The sequence below is a fragment of the Asparagus officinalis genome, chromosome 10 (genome assembly GCF_001876935.1).
Source record: "Asparagus officinalis chromosome 10, Aspof.V1, whole genome shotgun sequence".
Lineage (NCBI taxonomy): Eukaryota > Viridiplantae > Streptophyta > Magnoliopsida > Asparagales > Asparagaceae > Asparagus > Asparagus officinalis.
The window spans coordinates 52,933,818-52,958,195 of record NC_033803.1 but is presented as its reverse complement, the minus strand read 5'-3'; positions in this window follow the sequence as shown (position 1 = coordinate 52,958,195).

Genomic DNA, 24,378 nt, shown 5'->3' with positions numbered 1-24,378 from the left:
CAAAGATTTTTTGAGCCTGTTCTCCTTGAGAGATTAGTTGTCTCCAAGAATGACATTCTGCAACTCCGATTCGGGCTAGGAGGTCGGTCTGCAAGTTGTGTCGACAGGTCTCTACTAAGGTAGACTGTGTCATACCTGACGAACACCGGAGAGCCATGGTTTGGAACCTTTTGACGAAGGCTTTGACGGACTCCCTCTTCTTCTGCTTAGTGGCGAGAAGGGTATGGATGGAGACTTCTATATCATCTTCAAAGAATCTTGATAGGAAGAGTCTCTCTAGATCCGTCCACTTTTGGATACATCCCACAGGAAGTTTCCTGAACCATTCAAAGGCAACTCCCTTGAGGGTGCCAATGAATAATCGAGCAAGTATGGCGTCGTTTGATATCACATTCCCAGTCTGTGACTTGAAGTGATAGATATGTTGGTTCGGTGAACCCGTGCCGTCAAAAGTTTGTAACGTCGGGACATCAAACTTGGGAGAATAAGGGGTTGTATCCCATTCGACAGGATAGGGTCTGATAACTCCCTCGTCTTGGAGCTCGCTTCTATTGGCAATGACATTGAGGCGGGCTTCTAATTCTTCCATTTTGGCAGACTGGAGATTATGCTCGTTCTCCGTCTCTCTTCCTTCATCAGAGGAAGATTCCATGTTATGGGCTTCTTGGTCAGAAGCAGCACCATCAACCACTTTTTCCTTCCCTTTGCTTGTGTGAAGTCGGGATGAAGACGTTTTTCCTCTCCGGGAAGATTCTTGCCTAGGTGGCAAATCTGTCTTCTGAGATTTGGCCTTGCCTGCGACGAGTTGAGTCAACAGGTCTAGGAGTTCATTGAGGGTCTTGTGCTGTGATTTGAGCATGACGTCTTGCTCAGCAACCCTCTTTGAAACATCTTCAGAATGTTCTGCCATGTGGGTGAAGCTCTCATGCCCAATGAAAGAGCTTGATGATTGAGACTCCACAATGGCTGAGTGTTCATCATCAGAATTAGTTCCTCTGGCTAACCTCCGATAGTTGACAGGGAGAATGGCTCCTGTTCGCGTTCGAGTATGTTGGTAGATTCCTTCAAACTCGTTGGCAATTTCTCTGACGGTCGGTGAACGACTCGTCTCAGAGTCATCTGAACTAGGACCTGAGGCTTTCCCTCTGCCGATCACATTGATAGTGACCTCAGGATATTCAGTCTCTGGAGACTTCTTCCTGTGAGAACGTCGTCATTGGTTGGGCAAAGCAACGTTCGTAAATTGGTCGAACACTAACAGTTTGGCCGCATATGAGCAGCATTGACATCCCGAGAGGACCGTAGGAATCAGCCGTTCACATTGGAATGAACGAATGATTTGTTGCATCGGTCTTTCTCTCAATATGAACTCTCTCAAATCTATTGTGAAGATTCGAGGAGAATTGCTCACTAATTGTGAGGTTTGAATTGGATCCCCCAGTCTATGATTGGATAGGACTGGCTCTTGGTGAACATGGATCTACCCCCCGGCGGGGTTCGGGGCAGCGCCCCGAAGCTCCACGGTATACACCAGGTTCTGTATTAGATTTCATCACTCGAACGCATGCTTGAGAGTTGCGTTCAGTTAATGAAACGCACTCCTGAAGACTGCATTTTGACTGTACAATGCACCACTGAGGGCTGCGTTCAGTCTTATTCACACAGAGCCTATGTTTGGGCTCATAGACGCAAGGCTTGTGTTCTGAAGCAGAAACGCAGAGCACATGGTCGCGTTTAGCCTCACAAACACGAAGCTCGTGCTGACTTGAAGATCGGCATTCACAGAGATGTGCTCGTCGTAGGGATCTCATCCTTCGTCAAGCGACATTCTTCTTAGCCTGCTTTAAGGCTTTGGCAGCAACACCTTCAACTCGGTGGACGAGTTTGGCCGAAGCTGAGCCCACTCCTTCAGAGGAGGGGCTATTCAAGCAATCTAATCCAAAGGGGAGCACTTCCTTCGGCGATTCGGTAGAGATTGGAGCTTTAGTCTTCTTGGAGATCTTACGGAACTTGCGCATAGCCTTGGGGCTAAGGGATCCGGAGGAAAGGGCTTCCTCATACTTGGCTTGATCGAACTCAATGATCAGAGTTTCAACGGTCGTTCCAGTGAGATGAACATCGGATTGCGCCACCACTTCTTCGTCAGAGGTTCCAGTGAGATGAACATCGGATTGCGCCACCACTTCTTCGTCAGAGAAGCTTGTCCCCAGCAGAGTCACCATCTTTTGTTTGTGGGAAAATTTGCAGTAAAAAGACAATGAAAGAAAAATTGACTTGTATTCTCTCAAAATCGATTACAATTTGGATTTCCTGATTACAAAAGAGAGGAGAATGAATTTGATTCTCCCCTTTGTTTAATTCTGGGTTCTTCACGGTGGCGATGAGATGCCTCCCTCGAATGCTCGCGTCGAGTTTGCTTCTCGTTGACGATCCGATGTCTTGTTTCACTGGAACGTGGTCTTCTTCTCACGATTTGACGTTGTGGAGAACTTGCGTGGCAAGTTTGAAACTCTGGACGAGTTGATAATTCTGAATGAGTTGGAAACTCTTGAAAAAGAGTTGATTTGAACCGAGAATCGGTTCTCAAGCCAAGGATGAAGAAGCTCTTGTTGCAGATCTCCCAAGCTCCAGAAATGCTCTAAGGATCCTGTTGACCAGCCAAGAAGTTCCAACTGACCCCACCCTTGAACTGAATTGATTTTCAGTTATTTATAGGGGATTAAGGGGTGTAACCACCTCCTTAATTAGCTTGAACGCAGCATCTGGAAGCTCGGACGCAGCGTTTGGAAGCTCATTTGCAGCGATTTAAGAGCTGCGTTTGGCAGCGGATCTGAGCTGCGTTTACAGCAATTTGGAAGCTGCGTTTGTACGATTTAAGAGCTGCGTTTGGCAGCGGATCTGAGCTGCGTTTACAGCAATTTGGAAGCTGCGTTTGTACGATTTAAGAGCTGCATTTGGCAGCGGATCTGAGCTGCGTTTACAGCAATTTGGAAGCTGCGTTTGTACGATTTAAGAGCTGCATTTGGCAGCGGATCTGAGCTACGTTTGGAGCTGGATGTGACCTGCATTTACAGCGTTTGAAGGCTGCGTTTACAGCGATTTGGAAGCTGCGTTGGCGGCCGAATCTGAGCTGCGTTTGTAACTTTTGGAGCTGCGTTTGCAACTTTTGGAGCTGCATTTAAGTTACGTTCGTGGCTATGAACGCGGCGCATCTTGATGTTGGTACGCGGGGAGGACTTCCACATCTTGATTTGAAGAGACCGTCGATTTGTAGTCTCTTTCTATCGAAGTTTTGCAAAGATCGCCATTTTGTAATCTTTACTTTAGCTCTTTGATATGCAAGAGTCGTCATATTGTAACTCTCGATGTTGATTGTGAAGGCTGTTAAACTAGAGCTCTCATCGGTTGTCGTGAAGGACGTCAGATTGTAACATTCAGCGATCTACGTGAAAATCTTCAAATTGTAGCCTTCTGGAAGTCGTCAGATTGTAACTTTCATCATCGGTGTTTGATGGGGATCAGCTATCTATTATGATTTTTAGACAGCCTACAACTCATCCTTTAAAGCATCATTAATCTTTTTAGGTTCTATTTAAGATAAGAAAGCTACATTACCACACTCACTCAAAGCTTTTGAGCGAGGTAGAACCCCTTGTGAAGGACTCCCAATAATTTACTCCTTTGGATGATTTGGTGTGAATTTCCATGATTTAGGGAGTTCTTCTTAACTTTTTATGTTGTTTCTCTCCTCATCCTTTTGTGCATCTATCGAGGGTGTTTTATTTAATTGCAAGCATTCCAATCCTCCCTCAATTTTATCATCATCATTTCTAGGCAAACCATCTTGTAAACTAATATTAGTTTTATCAAAAGTAACGTCTATAGACTCTTCAACAATAAGTGTTCGTTTGTTAAAGACCCTATAAGCCTTACTAACCCTATAAGCCTTACTTCTAGGTGCATATCCTAAGAAAATACCAACATCAATTTTTAAATCAAATTTATCATGGTGATCTTTGATGTTCAAAATAAAATATTTACAACCAAAAATACGAAAGTATCCAATAAATAAGGTGTTGCCATAAAATAGTTCATAAGGAGTTTTCTTAAGCTTTGGTCTAATCAAAACATGATTCAAAACATGACAAGCCTGTTTGAGGATAAAGTCGATTTGTTCATTACTATGTTCATTACAACTATAAATGTTACAATGAAAACAAAAAGATTAGTCTTTTTATAAGACCTTTACACAATGAAAACAAAAAAAGTACAACTCTCGTTAAACAGCGCAACGGTTGTTTATCGTCTGCTGCTTGCATGCGATCTTAGCCAGTGACAGGGACGTTAGTGTCCGTAGACCACCAAACGATCAGATCAGATCCAAAGTTCTATTGATTTGCGAAGGAATCAAGAAACTAAAGCAATTATCTCAGTAATAGCGAGATAATCACTCTTCTCGAGATCACCACAATGGAGCAATCTCAAGGCAAAGAACCAGGCTGCAGATCTAACGAACTCCTCTTCTTTATACTAAAGAATTCACTCAAGTCTCCTCCTCCTCTCTAAAATTTGTGGCTTTTTAGTCCTCAATTCAGCAGGGCTTTACTGACGCTCGAGAATTCCAGATCTTCTAAAAAAATAAAGGCCCTGGGGCTATATTTATAGGCTTTGGGACATCTGTTTTCAGATAAGTACGATCGATTCACTCTTATCTTCGGTTGTAACCACTTTATCATGTTCTTGGATAGATTCAGATCAGTTAGAACAAATCCAGGTGGTTAACGTCAAAAAATAGCTTAAAACTACCAAAAATTAGTTTTTGGGGCTTCAGACACCCGTGGGTGTCTCGGTCAACCTTAGGCCGAGACACTCCTTGGTGTCTCGGCCAAGATTTGGCCGAGACACCTATGGGTGTCTCAGCCAAGCCTTGACCGAGACACTCTTAGGTGTCTCAGCCAAGCCTTGGCTAAGACACTCATTTGTGTCTCGGCGAAGTCTTGGCCAAGACACGTCTTGGTGTCTCGTCGAGGCTTGGTGCGTTATTCCACGCATTGTGTCTGTTTCCGTTGTAACTTCATCGTCCAATGTCGGAATTACGCGGTTCGAGATGCGTTGGAAAGCTAACGAGGAGATATACAAGCTCCCATGGTTGAGTCACATATGAAGTAGATGGGACACAAGAGACGCTTCATCTTTTGTAAGTGACGTGCAGCTCTCGGTCCATTTGTGTTTCCGTTATTCTGAAATTCCGTTGCGTCGCATACTCCGTCGACTCATTTCATGCATTTGTCATTGTTAAATGAGCTTCTATGACTTGAATAGTAATGTTCATCATCTTCTCTCTGCCTTGAGTCATATGCGGGGATTTATGGGTAATTTTTTATGTTTATAGATACCCCTCCAAAGTGTTTCAGTCTCGTTTCTTTTATAAATGAGCCTGAAATACTTTGGATATGATCGGTCCAACCTTCAGTTGGTGTAAAGGACCTGTAGTTAGCTTCAATTCTTAAATCCTTTGATTTTCAGTGTGTTCGATATTTTGATGAATAACCGAGACTACTCCAGCGCTGCGTTTATCGTCTGGCTGTCGCCGAAGTCTCAAATCAAAACTGGTGAGTTGATTTTGGCTCATATCATCGAGTTGACTTTGAATGAACCCTCTCCATCACAATATAGTGACTTGAGTTGACTTTCATCATAACGTATTGAATGGCGTTGACCTAGAGTTACGCGTTGACCGGCGTTGACCTAGGGTTTCGGATCGTCCGATGTTAACTTTTCATCACAACGCGTTGATTGACATTGATCTAGGGTAACGCATTGACCATCGTTGACCTTAGGGTTTTAGATCGCCCGACGTTGACTTTTCATCACAATGTGTTGACTGGTGTTGACCTAGGGTTACGCATTGATCGGCGTTGACCTTAGGGTTTCGTATCGCCTAACGTTTACTTTCATCATAACGCGTTGACTGGCGTTGACCTTAGGGTTTCATATTGCTCGGCGTTGGAGTGTAACGATTCCAAACACCGGGTTGCAGGACCAACTATTAAAGTTATTTCATCTTTAGGTATGGATCTTATCCTAAAGTTGTCGGATGCAAAAGTCACGAGACTAACTAGTGAAGCTGGTGCATAAATGACTCTTATATATATATATAGGATTTTTGGAAAACCCTCAGCCATCAACAAGTTTGATGAGCCTTTACCAACTACTGTTTGAGTCGGGCTAGCATGCAGATTGTCTAAGTCTGTTCCGCATGTAACGTTATGCTAAAAGAGTTAACTCTCTTAGACTTAGTGCTATGATATTGAATACATAGACTTTATCCTTCTTACGGGAATAGACTATCCGACAACACGTGTTAGGCGTTGACTTATCCCTACTTAGGCTTCGGGATAAAAATCCCCAAACTTGGATTCTGGTGTCTTTTTCAATAACACTCCGAAAAGTATAAGGATAACTCAATAACACTCCGAAAAGTATAAGAGTATAAACTACTTCTCAAGACTCCAGCAGACGTCGCCACGCTCTAATTCCTTAAGAGCTTAAACTGTGTAGACTCCAGCAGACGTACGAGTATAAACTGTGTCTAACGCCGGACAACGCGTCACAATGAAGCTCAAACGCCGGACAACGTGTTGCAAATGAAGACTCAACGCCAACAATCGATGGTCGGTTCTATAGACGTACGAGTATAAACTGTGTCAAACGCCGGACAACGCGTTGCAAATGAAGACTCAACGCTAACAATCGATGGTCAGTTCTATGTTGAAACAGCAAACACGAGCTAAAGATCAGAAAATCAGGAATTGACTTCAAGTTTAAAATTCCGACAACGGTCAGATAATAAATGCAGCACCGGAACCCTTGCAGACATTCGACAAAGCACCGAATAGCCTGGAGGATTAAAAGAATCAAGAATAGAAGCCATTCCAAGGTCTCGTTACACCGACTGAAGGTTGGGACAATTATATCCAAAGTATTCCAGACTCTTCTATAAAAGAATGAGGCTGAAATACTTTAGAGGGGGTATCTGTAGGCGTATAAAACTGCTTATAGGTCCCTTAACACAGCTCGGCACGGTGATTCGACAAACCAACGAACCATCGGGCGATATGTCCAAGCATGATCATTAGACCATAACACCAAAGCGGATTTACTGCCAAACCAGGATCCGGACTGCCAAATCAGAGTCCAGATCAACAAATCGAGTTCAAATGAAGCGCAAGACTGGAAAACGGCAAAACCAAACACCTGGAGGACTCGGCCAAAGTCGAGCCACCTAGGTGGCTCACCAAGCCACCTAGGTGGCTCGGTGGCCGAGCCACTGATGCGGCATAATTATGTACCAAAAATTGCAAGTGCACAATTTGGCCGAGCCATCTCTAGGTGGCTCGGTGAGCCACCAAGGTGGCTCGGTAGCCGAGCCACCTAGGTGGCCGGCCGAGCCACCTTTTGGGTGGCTCGGTGGCCGAGCCACCTGGCCGAGTAACCCAGATCTGGGCCCAGATCTGAGCCCAGATCTAGATTGAAATGCCTATAAATAGAGAAGGATGGCTTATTTTTAAGGGGTTGGATTTTTGATGGAACTTTAGAGGCGAAACTCTGCTGGATCAAGAACTAAACTTCAGAGTTTTGGAGCTTTGAAGACCCGAACTTTCCAGATCTGGTTCTTGGCGATCATCCACGCCAAATAAGGCAGGAGTTCGAGAGAGATCAGATCTAAGATCCACACGGTGAGAAAAGTCTCGATTTCGCTTGGTCGATTTCGATTACTTAGGGCTATTATTTCCTTGGTGAAATAATCCCCTCGGCTGTTATTTCCTTCGTGAAATAACACCCGTCATACCGTGTAGATCCGACCGGATCAAGATCGCGCGGTGGTCCACGAATTAACCCCGGCGCAGGCGAAGAACCCACACAAGCAAGAGACCGCAAAACAGGATCTTGTGATTTGTTCCGAAAGAAGGAAAGTTGTAATCTTTTAAGATTTTCTTTTTTTTGATTTTTTTGTAACCGGATCTTATAAAAATACCGGATCTTTTGTAATCGATAAACTGTTGCACAAGAAAATAATGACATCAACAAAAACAATTTTCCCCGCGAACACTTATCACAATGTCGAATATGTGGGCTTTCGCCCTTTTTACGATCAAAGACTAACCGATAACGCGTGTTAGGCGGTGACTTATCCTTACTTAGGCTTCGAGATAAACATTCTAGACTTGGATTCTGGTGTCTTCTTCAATCGGTGAAAGACTAAACCGGCAACGCGTGTTAGGCATTGACTTATCCCTTCTTAGGATTCAGGATAAAGTTCCCCGTGCGTGTGAAGCACGGACTTTGGATTTGAAGGATGGTGTCTTCTCTTGGGGTAAAGACGAACTAAAAATAGGAGAGGAAGCACGGACTTTGGATTTGAAGGATGGTGTCTTCTCTTGGGGTAAAGACGAACTAAAAATAGGAGAGGAAAAATTTTATATTCTATCTCCTAAAACCGAAGAGAAAGAATTTTATATTCTATCTCCAGTTGTAAAGGAGACTCGAAGTGGGATCTCCACCTTAAGAATCTAAAGAGTAAAACTAAGACTGGGATCTCCACTCCGAGAATCGAAAATATTTAGATAATCCTAATTGTCGGAAGTTTTGATTACCGAACTAAAGGTAAATTTCTTATTTATCGAGAGTGAATTGTGGTTTTGGCCCTAACTGTAGGAAGGTTTGACCAAACAGGAGTTTGAGGTGACCCTAACTGTAGGAAGGTTTGATCATTCGATTTGAAAGTGGATCTCTCGTTCATGGAAGGAATCGAGAGGAGATTTTGGCGTTGGTTGTGGTCCTAACTATAGGAATATTTGACTAAATAAACAGTGAGAGTGGGAGTACAAATTACAATGGGAGTGTTGATTTGTACAAATCACTCGAAGAGAGTCCCTAGTGTTAAGTGACAAATACTTAACACGAAGGGGTTTGCCAATTGTCAATGATCAGGAGATTAAAATTCTGAGTACTATGTCCGGACTCTAAAAATAGGGGTGTTGAGTGCACCGACATAGCGGGAGTTTCAGGCTAAGGAACAATCATTACAGCCTTCAACGCAAGTTCAACCTCCGGCGAACCAACCTGAATCACCGGTAATTCCAGTAGCTACTCCGGGAGATCTCGTAGAATCATCCCGAAGAAGGAGGTCAGTTCTGGAGCGCCTTGGTCCACTTCCCGATAAGGGATGCAAAGCTCCAGTTCAAGAACGTTTGGGCCCGATAAAGAAGCCCCGAACGACTCAACATGCTAGGAGTCGCCGCCACCTTCAACATGACAAGGAGTTCATGGCAGCTACGCGCACCAATTTGCGCATTGAAGTACAGGAGCCAGCTGAGAACTCACGCCCACAAAGGCATGTTTCGAGACGCGTGACTCTTGAAAGCCCAAAGAAGGCAGTTCGCCCTCAGAAGGAAACATTGTTGTCTGATATGAAGGCCCAAAGAAGGCAGTTCACCCTCAGAAGGAAACATTATCATCTGATGACGATAATGTTATACCTGAGAAGTCGTGCCAACACACGATAGGTTACTCCGACCTTCAAGCAGACGAGTTGTACTATCGTGTTGGGAGTACGAGTAAAACTAGGAAAAGGAGTCCTCAAGAACTAGAAACTCAATGCCCCTGTTCCAAACTCATTCGGGCAGTATTGTCTGAGTGCAACTGCATCAAAACAGTCCCCGAGAGAATTTCGGTTTTCGAAAGGCTCAGTACCGAAACGCCAAAACCAAGGCCTAGGCATTTCCGACAAAGAAGAACGGTAGTTGAAGATGGAGAATTTCCGAGGGTCACCACTAATATGACCAGCAAAGGGAAATCGACACGGGATAATCAAGAGATGAAGAAGACGGGCATTCCTTGTCCATACCCACGAGAATGGGAATCAATCCCCTATCCGGCGAAGTTCAGTCTGATTAACTTCACGCCGTTTGATGGGAAGGGTTCATCCACTCAGCATTTGATTTACTTCAAATCACACCTGGGGGTTATCTCTGGTAATGAGCCTCTGATGGTACGGTCCTTCGTTGGCACTCTTCGTGGAGCCGCCTTCGATTGGTATCGCCGCCTCAAGCCAGGAAGTGTGAATAGCTGGGACGACATGGAGACTAAATTTCTCGCTAACTTCTTCGATGACGACACCGAGATATCCATCGGGTCGTTGTTTGACGATAAACAAAAAGACGGGGAATTGGTTGATACCTTCGTCAAAAGGTTCCGGAACAAGGCGATGAACTGTCGGGACCCGATCACTGAGGAGTTCATTCTCCAGACTTGCCACAACAACCTCGCATTGGACGTGTTGGAAGCAATAGGGACAGCACCGTCCAAAACATGGAAGGATTTGAAGGTCCGAGGAGAGCAAGCTGAGCGATTCCTCAGAAGGAAGAAGGCGGAAAGAGGCCAACAGGCGACGAATGCTCCAAAACAAAATTTCGTCCCACGAGGGAAAGGTAAGGCACATGCTAATGCAGTTGATGCTAATCAAACTTTTTAATTGCAACCGCAACAACAGCCGCAGCAACGAGCACCACAACAATCGCAGTCGCAATGGCAACAACGGCCTCAGAAGCAGAAATCTTCGGAGCCGAGATTTCCTAAAGTGTACTCCTTCAAAGATGACAAAGTTCCCGGCATCTTCAAGTACCTGTTGGAGTATAACAAAATCTAGCTGTCGTCGATCGTGGATCAAGAAGGGGCTAGCAAAGTGACGGATCCGAAGTATTGTGCATACCATAGAGCGGTCCATCACCCTACAAAGTCATGCTACCATCTCAAGGATAAAATCCATGCGTTAATTGATGCAGGCGTCATAACCCTGAAGTCGCCCAAGAATGTCGGAGCAAATGCAGTATCAATTAGCTTTGGATCAGTGCCCACAGCATGGTTTGAACCAGAACGCATCACCAAAGTAGGAATGAAGATAGTGAATGACAACCCATATGGGCAACGCCAAAAAGGACTTGTGCCACACACAGCCCCAAACGGCGAAATCCTCTGGGTTCATCCCGATCTAATTGAAGACGATCAGTGGGCGATTTCCTCGATCAAAAAGGGTAAAGGCAAGTCCTGCAATGCTACCTTCGTGATCTTCGAAGAGGATGGTAATGAAGCTCCTACCTTCCCGCTCTCCGAAGAAGAACAAGAAGTCTTTGCCACTAGAAGCGGAAATCAGTATCACTTCAACTATCCATCACCTAGTGATCAGTTAGCTGAGCAGGGGGTGACTAAGCTGGGACCAGCCAGAACTCTCATAGAACTGGGTGTGATTACGACTCCTAGACCAGTTGAAGAAGCTCGATGATAGCCAGTTAATAAACAGAAAGAAAAGAAGCCCCAGGAGATTCAGAATCCGAAGCAGTCTCGTTTCAATCGTCTGATTGGAAAAGATAAACCGGAAAGCTCGAACACTCCGCACGTCTTCGATATTATGGCTCAACTAGCTAACATTCCAGCACGGATAACATTGTATGAGTTGCTACGGTTGTCTAAAGAAACCAGGGAAGCCTTGCAACAAGCCTTGACAAATTCAGAAGTGTTCCTTACTCAGATCAAGCCGGCACCTGAAGAGACAGAACCGTTAATTCAACACTGCAATATAGCGGCTAAAAACCTTTCCTGCATTACCTTCACCAAAGAGGATATGCAGACGAAGAATTCGAACCATGATCGACCCCTATATTTCATTGGGTACATTGGCTCTAGCGAAGTCAATCGAATCCAAGTGGATCCGGGTTCCGCTGTGAGTATTATGCCGCTTCGCTTGATGCATAGCCTCGGCATTCCAGTCAGTAAGTTGGCGTCCACAGGCACTGTTATCTATGGATTCAATACTAGCGGGTCAAGACCCTTAGGTAAGATCCGGATAAAATGTCAAATGGGTGATTTGAAGACGGAAGTCACATGTTATGTGATTGATGTCGAGACTTCATATAACTTACTATTGGGTCGACCTTGGATCCATAGTAACGTTATAATCCCCTCCACTTTCCATCAGTGTTTGAAATATGTCGACACTGATAATAAGGTTAGGACGGTGGTCGCGGATAAGCAACCATTCAAAGGGTATGAGAATTATTTCACCGATTCTCTCCTTTATGGTAACGAATCCGATACTGAATCATCGGCCCATGGCACGGACAGCGGAGAAGAAGCTGATACCGAAGCCGGACTTGATTATAATGGAGGTTTTGTTTTAAACGACATTGTACCCTTGGTAATCAACCTTGACGATGAACAATCGTCAGATGACAGTTGTAACTGGCAACTTGCCAATAATGAAATAAATGATGATTTAGAGTACTCACTGTCTCTTGATGATGTATTAAAAGAATTGTATGATAATCCCGATTTATATGCGCCGCTTCGATCGTCCTATATAACAAAGAAACGCCTCCAGCATTCTTTCGGAATAACCCTGGTCATCCCGGCCAAGATAGGAGGCGAAAAAGAAGTGATTTACGGTAAAGGAAAAAACTCTCCATTACCAGACCATTTCTTAAGGGAAGATGAGAATGATGACAAACCTGGTCTGCATTTATCTAAGTATAGTCCGGAAGCGCGCAAGCTCATGGAAAAACTGGGATATGATTTCACACTCGGAGAAGGTCTATACTTCGATCGAGGTCCTCGTATTCCAGCTAAAGCGGCATATGTACCAAAAGGGAAACCGGATGATTATTATAAATACAGACGAGGATTAGGGTATGTCTCTTCTTCAGAAGACGAATGTTGCTGGTTAATCAATAACCAATCATCTGAGCAATACAAAGATGGGTACCCGTCAGATTCCTCGAAATGGGATTCCGATACAAGTCTGGGAGAAGTATTCAAATCCCTAATGACGAACATGGCTACAGCTGATCCGTCCACAATGGAGAACGACGATCAAATGCCAACATGGGAAGACCCATGGGTTCATCACTTGAACATGCAGTATGGTGATAGGTTTGAACAGAGAGAACCCCCCACTAAAGATAAAATAGTCCAAATTAACATGGGCGACGAGGCCAACCCAAAGCCTATATTCATAAGCGATAGTCTTCCCTCAAATGAGAAGGAGGAATTAATTTCTCTCATCAGGGAATATATTGACGTCTTCGCTTGGAACTATGAAGACATGCCAGGGCTCGACCCTAATGTGGCAATGCACTGCCTCGATATCAAGTCGGATGCCAAACCTGTCAAACAACAGCAAAGACGATTTCGTCCACAGATTATGAAAGCCATTGAGGCAGAGGTTAAGAAATTGATCAGATCAGGATTTATCCGAGAGGAGCAACATCCAGACTGGCTAGCCAACATTGTTCCAGTCATGAAGAAGAACGGTAAAATCAAGATTTGCATCGACTTCAGGGACCTGAATACGTCATGTCCACAAGATGACTTTACTCTCCCAATCACGGATGTCATTATCGACAATACGTGCGGATTTGAGAGAATGTCTTTTATGGATGGCTTTTCAGGATATAACCAAATCAAGATGCATTCAGATGACGAGAAGCATACAGCGTTCAGAACGCCCCTCGGTGTCTTTTGCTACACGGTGATGCCTTTCGGTCTAAAGAATGCAGGCGTCACGTACCAGCGAGCAATGACTAAGATTTTCCAAGAACATCTCAGGAAAACAGTCGAGTGCTACGTTGATGATTTGGTTGTAAAAAGCCGCAACAAAGAAGATCACATCAAGGACTTGAAGACGATGTTCGATCTCATGGGGAGTCATCAATTGAAGATGAACCCCACTAAATCCTTCCTTGGGATGTCCAGCGGAAAATTCCTTGGATTCGTCGTCACCACTAAAGGTATACATATCGATCCTGATAAGGTGAAGGCGATACATGAACTGCAACCCCCTAGAAATCTAAGAGAGCTCAGAGGATTGCAAGGGCGTTTAGCTTACATCTGGCGGTTCATCTCGAATCTTTCTGGGAAATTCCAACCATTCTCTAAGCTAAACAAGAAAGGTGTGTCATTTATTTGGGACGACGCCTGCCAAAAAGCACTCGAAGATATCAAAACATATCTGACGAATCCTCCTGTTCTCGTTGCACCAAAATCAGGTAAACCGTTCTTGATTTACCTCAAGGCGATGAGCCACTCGATAAGTGCTTTACTAGCACAAGACGATGATATCGGTCACGAACAGGCAATCTATTACCTAAGTCGGACCTTGGTAGGCGCTGAGTCTCGATATCCGATGATTGAGAAAGAATGCCTCGCATTAATATTCGCAATGCAAAAGATGCGGCATTACTTGGTTGGACAGACGATTTACGTCATTTCTAACGTTAATCCAGTACGGGTATTTATGACGCAACCGGCCTCTATGAATTGGCGGTTAGCGAAGTGGGCCCTTCTCTTGTCCCAATATGACTTGCACTTCAAACAACAGAAGTCGATCAAAGGACAAGCAATTTGCGATCTTTTGGCGGCAAACCCGACCACAGATACGGCAGAAGTATATGATGACTTGCCGGATGAAACCCACGAGGTTAACACTACATCGCACCAACAAGTATGGCAATTATACTTCGATGGTGCCTCAAGGGCAGTTAATAGAGTAATAACCCCGGGATGTCCTACAGTTTCCTCTGGAGTTGGAGTCGTCTTAATCTCCCCCGGAAAGCACGTGATGCCTCGGGCTTATTCGTTGACTAGTCCGTGCTCCAATAATGTTGCCGAATACAACGCGCTTCTCATTGGACTCAGTTTCGCCAAAGAGCTGGGGGTCGAATATCTCGAAGCTTTTGGAGATTCGCAATTGATAGTCAACCAAGTTCGCGGTGAGTATGAAGTCAGGAATCAAGACCTGATCCCGTACCACCAGGAAGCCATCAAAATGGCAGAATCTTTCGAAGAATTCTTTATTGAATACATCCCTCGTCTCCAGAACGCTTATGCAGACGCACTGGCGGCACTAGCAGTATCACTGGCACAGCCTCCCGAAGCTGAGCTGTTAGTCACAGTACGGACGCATCAACTCTGCGTACCCATATACAGTACGGAGATTGAAGAAGAAGAGGATAGAAACGTGAACGCCAAAGAGGTGAATTCAACTCAAATTGGGTCTGAGTCCCGAGATTGGCGTTTTCCTATCATCGACTACGTCCAATATGGTATCTTGCCAGAGGATGTAAAAGAAAAGGAATCAATCCGCCGAAGAGCTCCAAGATTCTTCTATAATACTGAAACCCATACATTATACCGTAGAGGGTACGACGGTCTTTTACTCCGATGCCTTTCGAACAGAGAAGCAAAGGAAGTTCTTAAGGAAGCACACGAAGGAGAATGTGGTGCGCATCAGCCCGGTCCTAAACTGTATGATCGCATCAGGAGGATGGGATATTTCTGGCCAACGATGGTTCGTGACGCAATCGAATACGCACGAGAATGCCACGCTTGCCAGATACATGCGAATTATATGCATCAACCGCCAGAGCAGTTGCACACGTCAACCACGTCTTGGCCGTTCGAGACTTGGGGCATGGACATAGTCGGTCCTATTTTTCCCCCTTCAGTCAAAGGTGATCGGTTCATCCTCGCGATCACAGATTATTTCTCAAAGTGGGCTGAAGCGATTCCGCTTAGAGAAGTGAAGACGAACAACGTCATCAATTTCATCAAGCATCATGTCATTTACCGACACGGCGTGCCAAGAAGGATCATTCATGACAACGGTCCACAGTTCATAAGCAATGCCTTCGTCAGATTCTGCGACAAGTTCAAAATCGAAGATGTTTCGTCGACAGCTTACTACCCCGCCGCGAATGGATTAGCGGAGGCGTTTAACAAGACGATCATCAAGATCTTGTCAAAGCTCGTGAAGACCAATAAACGAGACTGGGACGATAAACTCGGTGAAGCACTCTGGGCTTATCGCACCACCATACGCACGCCTACGGGAGCTACCCCGTATTCGCTGGTATACGGATGTGAAGCTGTGCTACCGCTGGAAATTCAGATTCCGTCCCTTCGGATCGCCCTCGCAACGGAGATGACGACGGAGGAACAACATCAGAAGCGTCTCGAAGAGCTCGAGAGGCTGGATGAAAAGCGTTTGGAGGCTCAACAACACATCGAGTTTTACCAAGCCAGGATGTCAAGGGCTTTTAACAAAAGAGTCCGACAGAGAAGCTTCAAGGAAGGAGATCTGGTCCTCGCTGCTCGCCGACCAATAATTCTCACCTCCAAGAAGAAAGGTAAATTCGAACCCAAATGGGAAGGACCGTTTGTAATAGACACAGTCTATTCAAAATGAACAAGAGGTCCACTTTCAGTTCAGAGTCCCCTTTCGATAAACGAAAGAACTCCCTTCTTTTTCTCGTTGGTTAAGCCTTTTCATGGTTATAACCGAAGTTAAAATTTCACTTCGATAAACGAGAAACTCATCTTCAGATTAGATAACCAATCCTATAAAAGGTAAGTTTATCTAGATCTTCCAGATTCTCGGAGTGGACACCCCACTTCTAGTTTCTTCTTCGCTGGAAATAGAATATAAAATTCTTCCTTTCCAGAATCAGGGAATAGAATATAAAATTCTTCCTTCCTTGTATTTGGGTTTGCCTTCACCCTAAAAGAAGACCGGGAAATAGAATATAAAATTCTTCCTTTCCCACACCAACCTTTTCTAAGAATTTATTAATTTAGGATCCATCCTAGGAAGTTTATCCCGAATCCTAAGCAGGGATAAGTCTGCGCCTAACACGCGCTGCCAATTTAGTCTTTCTCCTTTAGTCTTTTTCCGTACAAAAAGACACCAGGGTTCGATTCTGGGGTATTCTATCCTGAAACCTAAGCAAGGATAAGTCTGCGCTTAACCCGCGCTGCCGGTTAGTTCTTAACCGTTAAAAAGAACACCCGCCTACATATTCAATATTGTGGTAGGTTGTTATTAATAACACCAAAATCCATGCCTTACACGCATGGGAAATTTCATCCTGAATCCTAAGAAAGGATATGCCGACGCCTAACACGCGTCGCCGGGTTAGTCTTTTACTGGCAAAGAAGACACCAGAATCTGATTCTGGGGACTTTTATCCCGAAGCCTAAGTAGGGATAAGTCAGCATCTAATACACATTGCCGGGTAGCCTATTCCCGTAACAATGGTGAAGTCTACGTATTCGAAGTCGTAGCAGCGAGTCTCAGAGAATTCACTCTCTTAGCACAACGTTACATGCGGAACGGATTTAGACAATCCGCATGCTAACCCGACTCAAACGGTAGTCGGTAAAGGTTAATCAAATCCGTGGTGGCTAAAGTCTTCACAGCAATCTCCTCATAAGCTTGCCTAAGCTCATCCTGCAATTCAGCTCTGATGAACTCTTCAGTGGTGGCTAAAGTCTTCACAGCAATCTCCTCCGTCTCGACCAGCTTCTGCTTTAAGGATTTCAACTCCTCAGATAAGGCAGTGTGGGCTTGCTGATCCTGTACCTTCGTCATCTGAAGGATACTCAAAGTCTCTTCTTCTTCACGAAGTCCTCTTCTGAACTGTTCTATCTTGGTCTCGCAAGAGGCAATAGAAAAGTCAAGATCGTTAAGTGAAAATGATCTAACAGCAAGGTTAGCCTCAACTCGGTCTACCCGATCCCGCTGCACCTGAATCTCGAACTCAGCAAAAACTCGAGTATTGCGCCATGTCTGTAAGCGAGTATCCAAATTGGTAGCAATGAATGAAGAGGCACCTGCATCCCGGAGCTCACGTAACATATGAAGCTCGTGCTCCAGGCAATCAAGGTCATCAATTATAGCATTCGCCAGATCCGGATATCCTGCATCCCTTATTGAATTTATTCTGGGATCAAGGAAAGGCTTAAATTAGTGAAGGAAAAGTCCACCGTGGAAGAGTTTGCCAATCATAGTATTCACGAAGGAGAAGAAGGAACAGACTTCTATACAGATGACGATCTTCTCAGGATCGTTGTCTGATAATAACTCCTTCACGAGGACATGAAGCCGAGAAGAAAGCCCTACACAAAAAAAGGGGAAATCCGTCAAAAGCCTTAATGAGGAAATAAATGACATTTCTCAGTTGATTAATTTATACCTCCTTCCCCTTGAGTCACTGGGGGCAGTGGAGGTGTAACCGCTATTGATGTATCAGCTGATGTAGTTGGTCTCACAGCCGGCTCAACAGGATCAGTCTCGACAAAAGCTTCTGTCAAACACAAAACGAAATTCTCAGATTCATCACATTATAGCTCCATTAGTCAAAAAATGGCTAGTCCTATAATTAACCTGAGAAGAGTCACGTACCTTCAAAAGGACCATCCTCGGGATTCTTAGGGAGTGTAGACTCAGGAAACATATCTTCAGACATTTGGTCATCAATCTGAGGAGAGCCATACATGAAATGGAGCATAGGAGTGTCCACAAGCAAACCTTCCTCGTCAAAATCATCAGTCGAAAAATCTGACACAAGAAAATATAAATACGAAAGAAGAATAAAGAGACTACGACCAATGGAAATGAGTTACCTCCTACGGATGTGTTAGCCTCTCTACTCCCAAGGTCCACGTTTGCCCCCTGCAATTTATCTAAAAAAGCAAGAAGCATAGAGACAATTAAGGGAGGCACGAATTCTGAATCGTTCAACTCCTTTGTTTGCCATCTAAAGGGTATATTGTCAATGGTAGATGTACCTGGATTCGCTGAATCGGGTCCTACATTGATAGTCTCCCTAACGTCGGCAGCTTCTGCAGGCTTTTCTACCTGGTGTGGTAAGTCAGGCTCACCAGAAAATACAAAATCATGAGGAGCAGGATCGGGACTCATCTCGCTTTCTCCACGCTCTCCTATATAGAGATGGAAAAGCATGAGTTTGAAGTTCTGAATGATCAAGAGGATGGTCTATAGGGTAGATATTACCTCCGTCGCTAGCAGGATCATCACCAGCCAAATCCATCTCAGATGCTTGCGGATCTGCACGCGGCTTGTGGACTAGTCTCTTCAGCCTAGCAGCTGGGACAACAATCGAAGGTCTCGCCTGAGTAAAAGGACGGAATTCTTCTTCCCTGTTAGCCACTGTCCCTGAAACATCAAACAGTTGTCAAGATTAATAACTCTGGAAGACAGAGGGAAAAGATAGGTGATTAACCTCGCTCGAAATATTCCTCGTAATCTTCAGGATCTCCGCCTGAGGCCTCGTCAGCAGAATTGAAGGTCTTTTTTTTCCTTCTTCGTCAATTCGACGAGTCTTGCTCCGCGTCCTCTGTGACCGAGCATCTTCCCGAATCACATGAGAATCAGCCTGAGAAGCCTCCTCAGCCACTAACTTTGCAATCGGCTTCACAGGGATGATTTTGTTAGCTGCTAACAACCACCTGCAGCTTAAGAATGTGATCTTTAACTGACGCTCAGCACTCGGGAGACTGAACTTAGCACCAGTACAGCTCGTCACGGTCCGAAGCTGCTGACGTGGATTCCCGACATAAAGCTGATCATAACCAAACTGGTGGGCAAATCGGCAGGGTAGATATGGCTCTATGAAACACTGGTTCCTCACCCGGAAGGTCAGATAACCCGGCCTAATGTTCACTAGCTAATTAAAGCAGCCGATATCTAAATGAGTTTGATTCCCCCTCGGCCTCTCCTCATCGGTCAAACAATCACCATATTGGCTGAAGAACTGCGGGAAGCAAGTGGAAAATACCCAACACTTGTGGACCTGTAGCTGCTTCCTGACTTCAAGGAATCCTCGTCCCTCCCACCTGCCATTCTCAAACAACTGTAGTAGGGGAACAGAGCGGTCTGTGGTGTTAGGTACCGACATCATATCAGAACGATGATGGACGAACCAAGCCATCAAATAAGTGTATGGGAGCTCCACCTTAGTAAGAGGAATCCGAGCCGACGGTACACCTTCTTTCTGTGTGAAAGCACTAGAAATCTGTCGAAGCCCTCGATGAATGTTAGCCACCATCACCGGAAGAAGCGAAAGTTCTTTTTTGTAGGCAAGCTGAACCGCTGGGTAGAGCACTTCCAATGGCAAAATGTCACTGGACTGATACGGGACCACGCATTTCTTTAACCAGATAGCGAGGTAACCGGCGAGAAGGGTCATCGGCTGAATCGATGTGGTCGTATGCCATAAGAATGATTTAAACTTGGTCCTTGCAGGAAGGCCACTCTCGGGACTGCTAATGGTATAGGAGTGAGCGTCAATCTTCTTCAGCAGACCATTAACCTCTAAAGGAGTAAGCGTTGCCATCTCACAAATAGCCTCGCCAGAATTGCTCTCTAGATTTCTGAACAAATAACCCGCGAATTGCTTCAGGCTCACATGTGACTTAGTCCTCTTCGCTAAAGGCTTAGACTGCGCCAAAGCAATATGGTAGTGACATGTGAGATCCCATAAAGTCTCATAGCGGTCGGGCATGCGGTCCTTCAGCTGATTCAATTCATGGTTGGAGGGAAAGTACTCCTGATATAGCATCTGACCCATGGGCAAACCAGAAATCTTGTGCATCTCATGGAGAGCCAAGCCCAACTCTCCGTGCCTAGTCAGAAAAGTGTTCGAATCTGAGTTATAGAGCTCACACAAAGCGAAGAAATGTTTAGCGCTGACGGGTAAACCATACATGGTGGAACGAATAGCTGCATATAGACCACAAGCGTGCAACTCCTCGCTCCATCGGCTTAAGACGTACTTCGTCATAGGAGCCCACCAAAGCTTGTCTAAATAATAGACCCAGCCATAGAATCTATGGCGCGTCGCAGGCATCTCCCATCCTAAGTCGGCGAGACGATTCTTCAAAGTAGAAGCAGAAGCAAGAAATTCGTTACGCGACGGTGTATGCATCTCCCGTCCTAAGTCAGCGAGGCGATTCTTCAAAGTAGAAGCAGAAGCAAGAAACTCGTTACGCGGTGGTGTATCCAGTCCCAATACTCCAGGACGCAATCCAATGATATGACTCCTGCTCGAACCAGGAGCTGCCTGATGAGTAATATAGCCACAGTGAATGCTCTCATGCTCCTCCGTCAAGCGCCACGACATCTCCCGTGTCACGGCCTGACGCCTGAGCTTAGTCAATAAGCGGTGTCGAGGAATCTTAGGCAAATATAGAAAACCACCGTCATCTTTATGAAGCCACTGCTCGGCATCAATAAACACTGCATCAGGATCTCTAACAGAGTCACCGAATAAAAAGTCAGTCTTTCTGAGAGGCTGAACAGAGCTGGTATCCTTCACGAAAGGCGCATCAGTAATAAGCTGTCGAAGAACTCGATGTCCACCTTCCTTCACCACTTGGGCAACCTCTGTCAACGTGCCTGAAGCAAACTGAGGAGTAAGTGGAATAGGTAAAAAATCATCGAAGGTTGAATAATACTCGTCACGACGCCCGTACACTGCATGAGATGAGAACGCTCCAGAGGGATATCCCACTGGAAACAAGCAATTAAGCGTTTGTTAGTCTCAGTTATAAAAGGAAGTTGAACTCATCTTACGAATGAGTAAGATAGAGTCACTGCTTTATAAAGGGTGAGACGATTTGGCTACATTGTGCATTCATAAAATAGGGTATATCAACAATATATCCCTGCCTTATAATGCACAATGCAGCTTCAAAGCGCCCCCTTTATTTACTTTGAGATATGGTTTTGACCAAGCAAAACCTATCTTTTAAAGCGTCAATCCTCACCAAGGAGAATCAAGGCTCTTCCCAATTGCCTCGCCAAGGAGAACAAAATGGGGGAAAATGATGCAATCCCACAAATTCATATACTGAATTAAACATGAAATATGCCGAAATTATGGAGGATTTACCTGAGGAAAAACGCGAGAATCCAACAAAAATCAGATCTTGAAGGAGGCTCGAACCACGTGCTCGAGGGGCCTGAGAGAAACTTTATATATGGAGATTTTGAAGGATTTTTCAGTCTAAGATCAAAAGGAAAGGTAGATCTTAGACGAATTTTAGGGTTTGAAGGAGAAAGGATGCACGAGGGAAGAGAAAAATCCAAAAAGAGGGAGAGGGGGGGCCGGCCCTAAAGAGGAGAAAAGAAACTCTTTTATAGTGTTGAACCAGCCTTGAACCGGACCAGACCAGGTTGAACCAGACCAGACCAGGCTAAGTCAGTTCAAATGAGGCTTGAACCAGGTTGAACCAGTTCTGAACCAGTTTGAACCAGATTTGAACCAAAATTCAAATTGGAGCTGAACCGAGTATCGAAACGACTTCAAATCGACCGACGGTTCAACAAATGAAGACTCAACGCCAACAATCGATGGTCGGTTCTATGTTGAAACAGCAAACACGAGCTAAAGATCAGAAAATCAGGAATTGACTTCAAGTTCAAAATTCCGACAACGGTCAGACAATAAATGCAGCACCGGAACCCTTGCGGACATTCGACAAAGCACCGAATAGCCTGGAGGATTAAAAGAATCAAAAATAGAAGCCATTCCAAGGTCCCGTTACACCGATTGAAGGTCGGGACAATCATATCCAAAGTATTTCAGACTCTTCTATAAAAGAATGAGGCTGAAATACTTTGGAGGGGGTATCTGTAGGCGTATAAAACTGCTTATAGGTCCCTTAACACAGCTCGGCACGGTGATTCGACAAACCAACGAACCATCGGGCGATATATACAAGCATGATCGTTAAACAGAGGCTAACGAACCGCACGCAAACAACGGAATAAATCCACTCGCGTCCGGAATCAAGCTAACGGATCGGTGAGTCAATGAGTCATCCAACTGTGGAACGGATTCGAACTCGAACACCGAGGCGGATTTACTGCCAAATCAGGATCCGAACTGTCAAATCAGGATCCGGACTGCCAAATAAGAGTTCAGATCAACAACGAAGATTGGATAAACCGCGAAACCGAAAAACGGGCGCGAAACCAAACACCTAGAGGACTCGGCCGAAACCGAGCCACCAAGAGGTGGCTCGGTGGCCGAGCCACCTAGGTGGCCAAGCCACCTAGGTGGTCGTGCCACCCAGATCTGGGCCCAGATCTGAGCCTAGATCTGGATTGAAATGCCTATAAATAGAGAAGGAGGGCTTATTTTTAAGGGGTTGGATTTTTGGTGGAACTTTGGAGGCGAAACTTTGCTGGATCAAGAGCTAAACTTCGGAGTTTTGGAGCTTTGAAGTCCCGAACTTTCCAGATCTGGTTCTTGGCGATCATTCACGCCAAATAAGGCAGGAATTCGAGAGAGATCAGATCTGAGATCCACACGGTGAGAAAAGTCTCGATTTCGCTTGGTCGATTTCGATTACTTAGGGCTATTATTTCCTTGGTGAAATAATCCCCTCGGCTGTTATTTTCTTCGTGAAATAACACACGTCATACCGTGTAGATCTGACCGGATCAAGATCGCGCGGTGGTCCACGGATTAACCCCGGCGCAAGCGAAGAACCCACACAAGCAAGAGACCGCAAAACAGGATCTTGTGATTTGTTCCGAAAGAAGGAAAGTTGTAATCTTTTAATATTTTCTTTATTTTGATTTTGTTGTAACCGGATCTTATAAAAAGACCGGATCTTTTGTAACCGATAAACTGTTGCACAAGAAAACAATGACATCAACAAAAATGATTTTCCCCGCGAACACCTGTCACAATGTCGAATATGTGGGCTTTCGTCCTTTTTACGGTCAAAGACTAACCGATAACGCGTGTTAGGCGGTGACTTATCCTTACTTAGGCTTCGAGATAAACATTCCAGACTTGGATTCTGGTGTCTTCTTCAATCGGTGAAAGACTAAACCGGCAACGCGTGTTAGGCGTTGACTTATCCCTTCTTAGGATTCAGGATAAAGTTCCCCGTGCGTGTGAAGCACGGACTTTGGATTTGAAGGATGGTGTCTTCTCTTGGGGTAAAGACGAACTAAAAATAGGAGAGGAAGAATTTTATATTCTATCTCCTAAAACCGAAGAGGAAGAATTTTATATTCTATCTCCAGTTGTAAAGGAGACTCGAAGTGGGATCTCCACCTTAAGAATCTAAAGAGTAAAACTAAGACTGGGATCTCCACTCCGAGAATCGAAAATATTTAGATAATCCTAATTGTCGGAAGTTTTGATTACCGAACTAAAGGTAAATTTCTTATTTATCGAGAGTGAATTGTGGTTTTGGCCCTAACTGTAGGAAGGTTTGATCAAACAGGAGTTTGAGGTGACCCTAACTGTAGGAAGGTTTGATCATTCGATTTGAAAGTGGATCTCTCGTTCATAGAAGGAATCGAGAGGAGATTTTGGCGTTGGTTGTGGTCCTAACTATAGGAATATTTGACTAAATAAACAGTGAGAGTGGGAGTACAAATTACAATGGGAGTGTTGATTTGTACAAATCACTCGAAGAGAGTCCCTAGTGTTAAGTGACAAA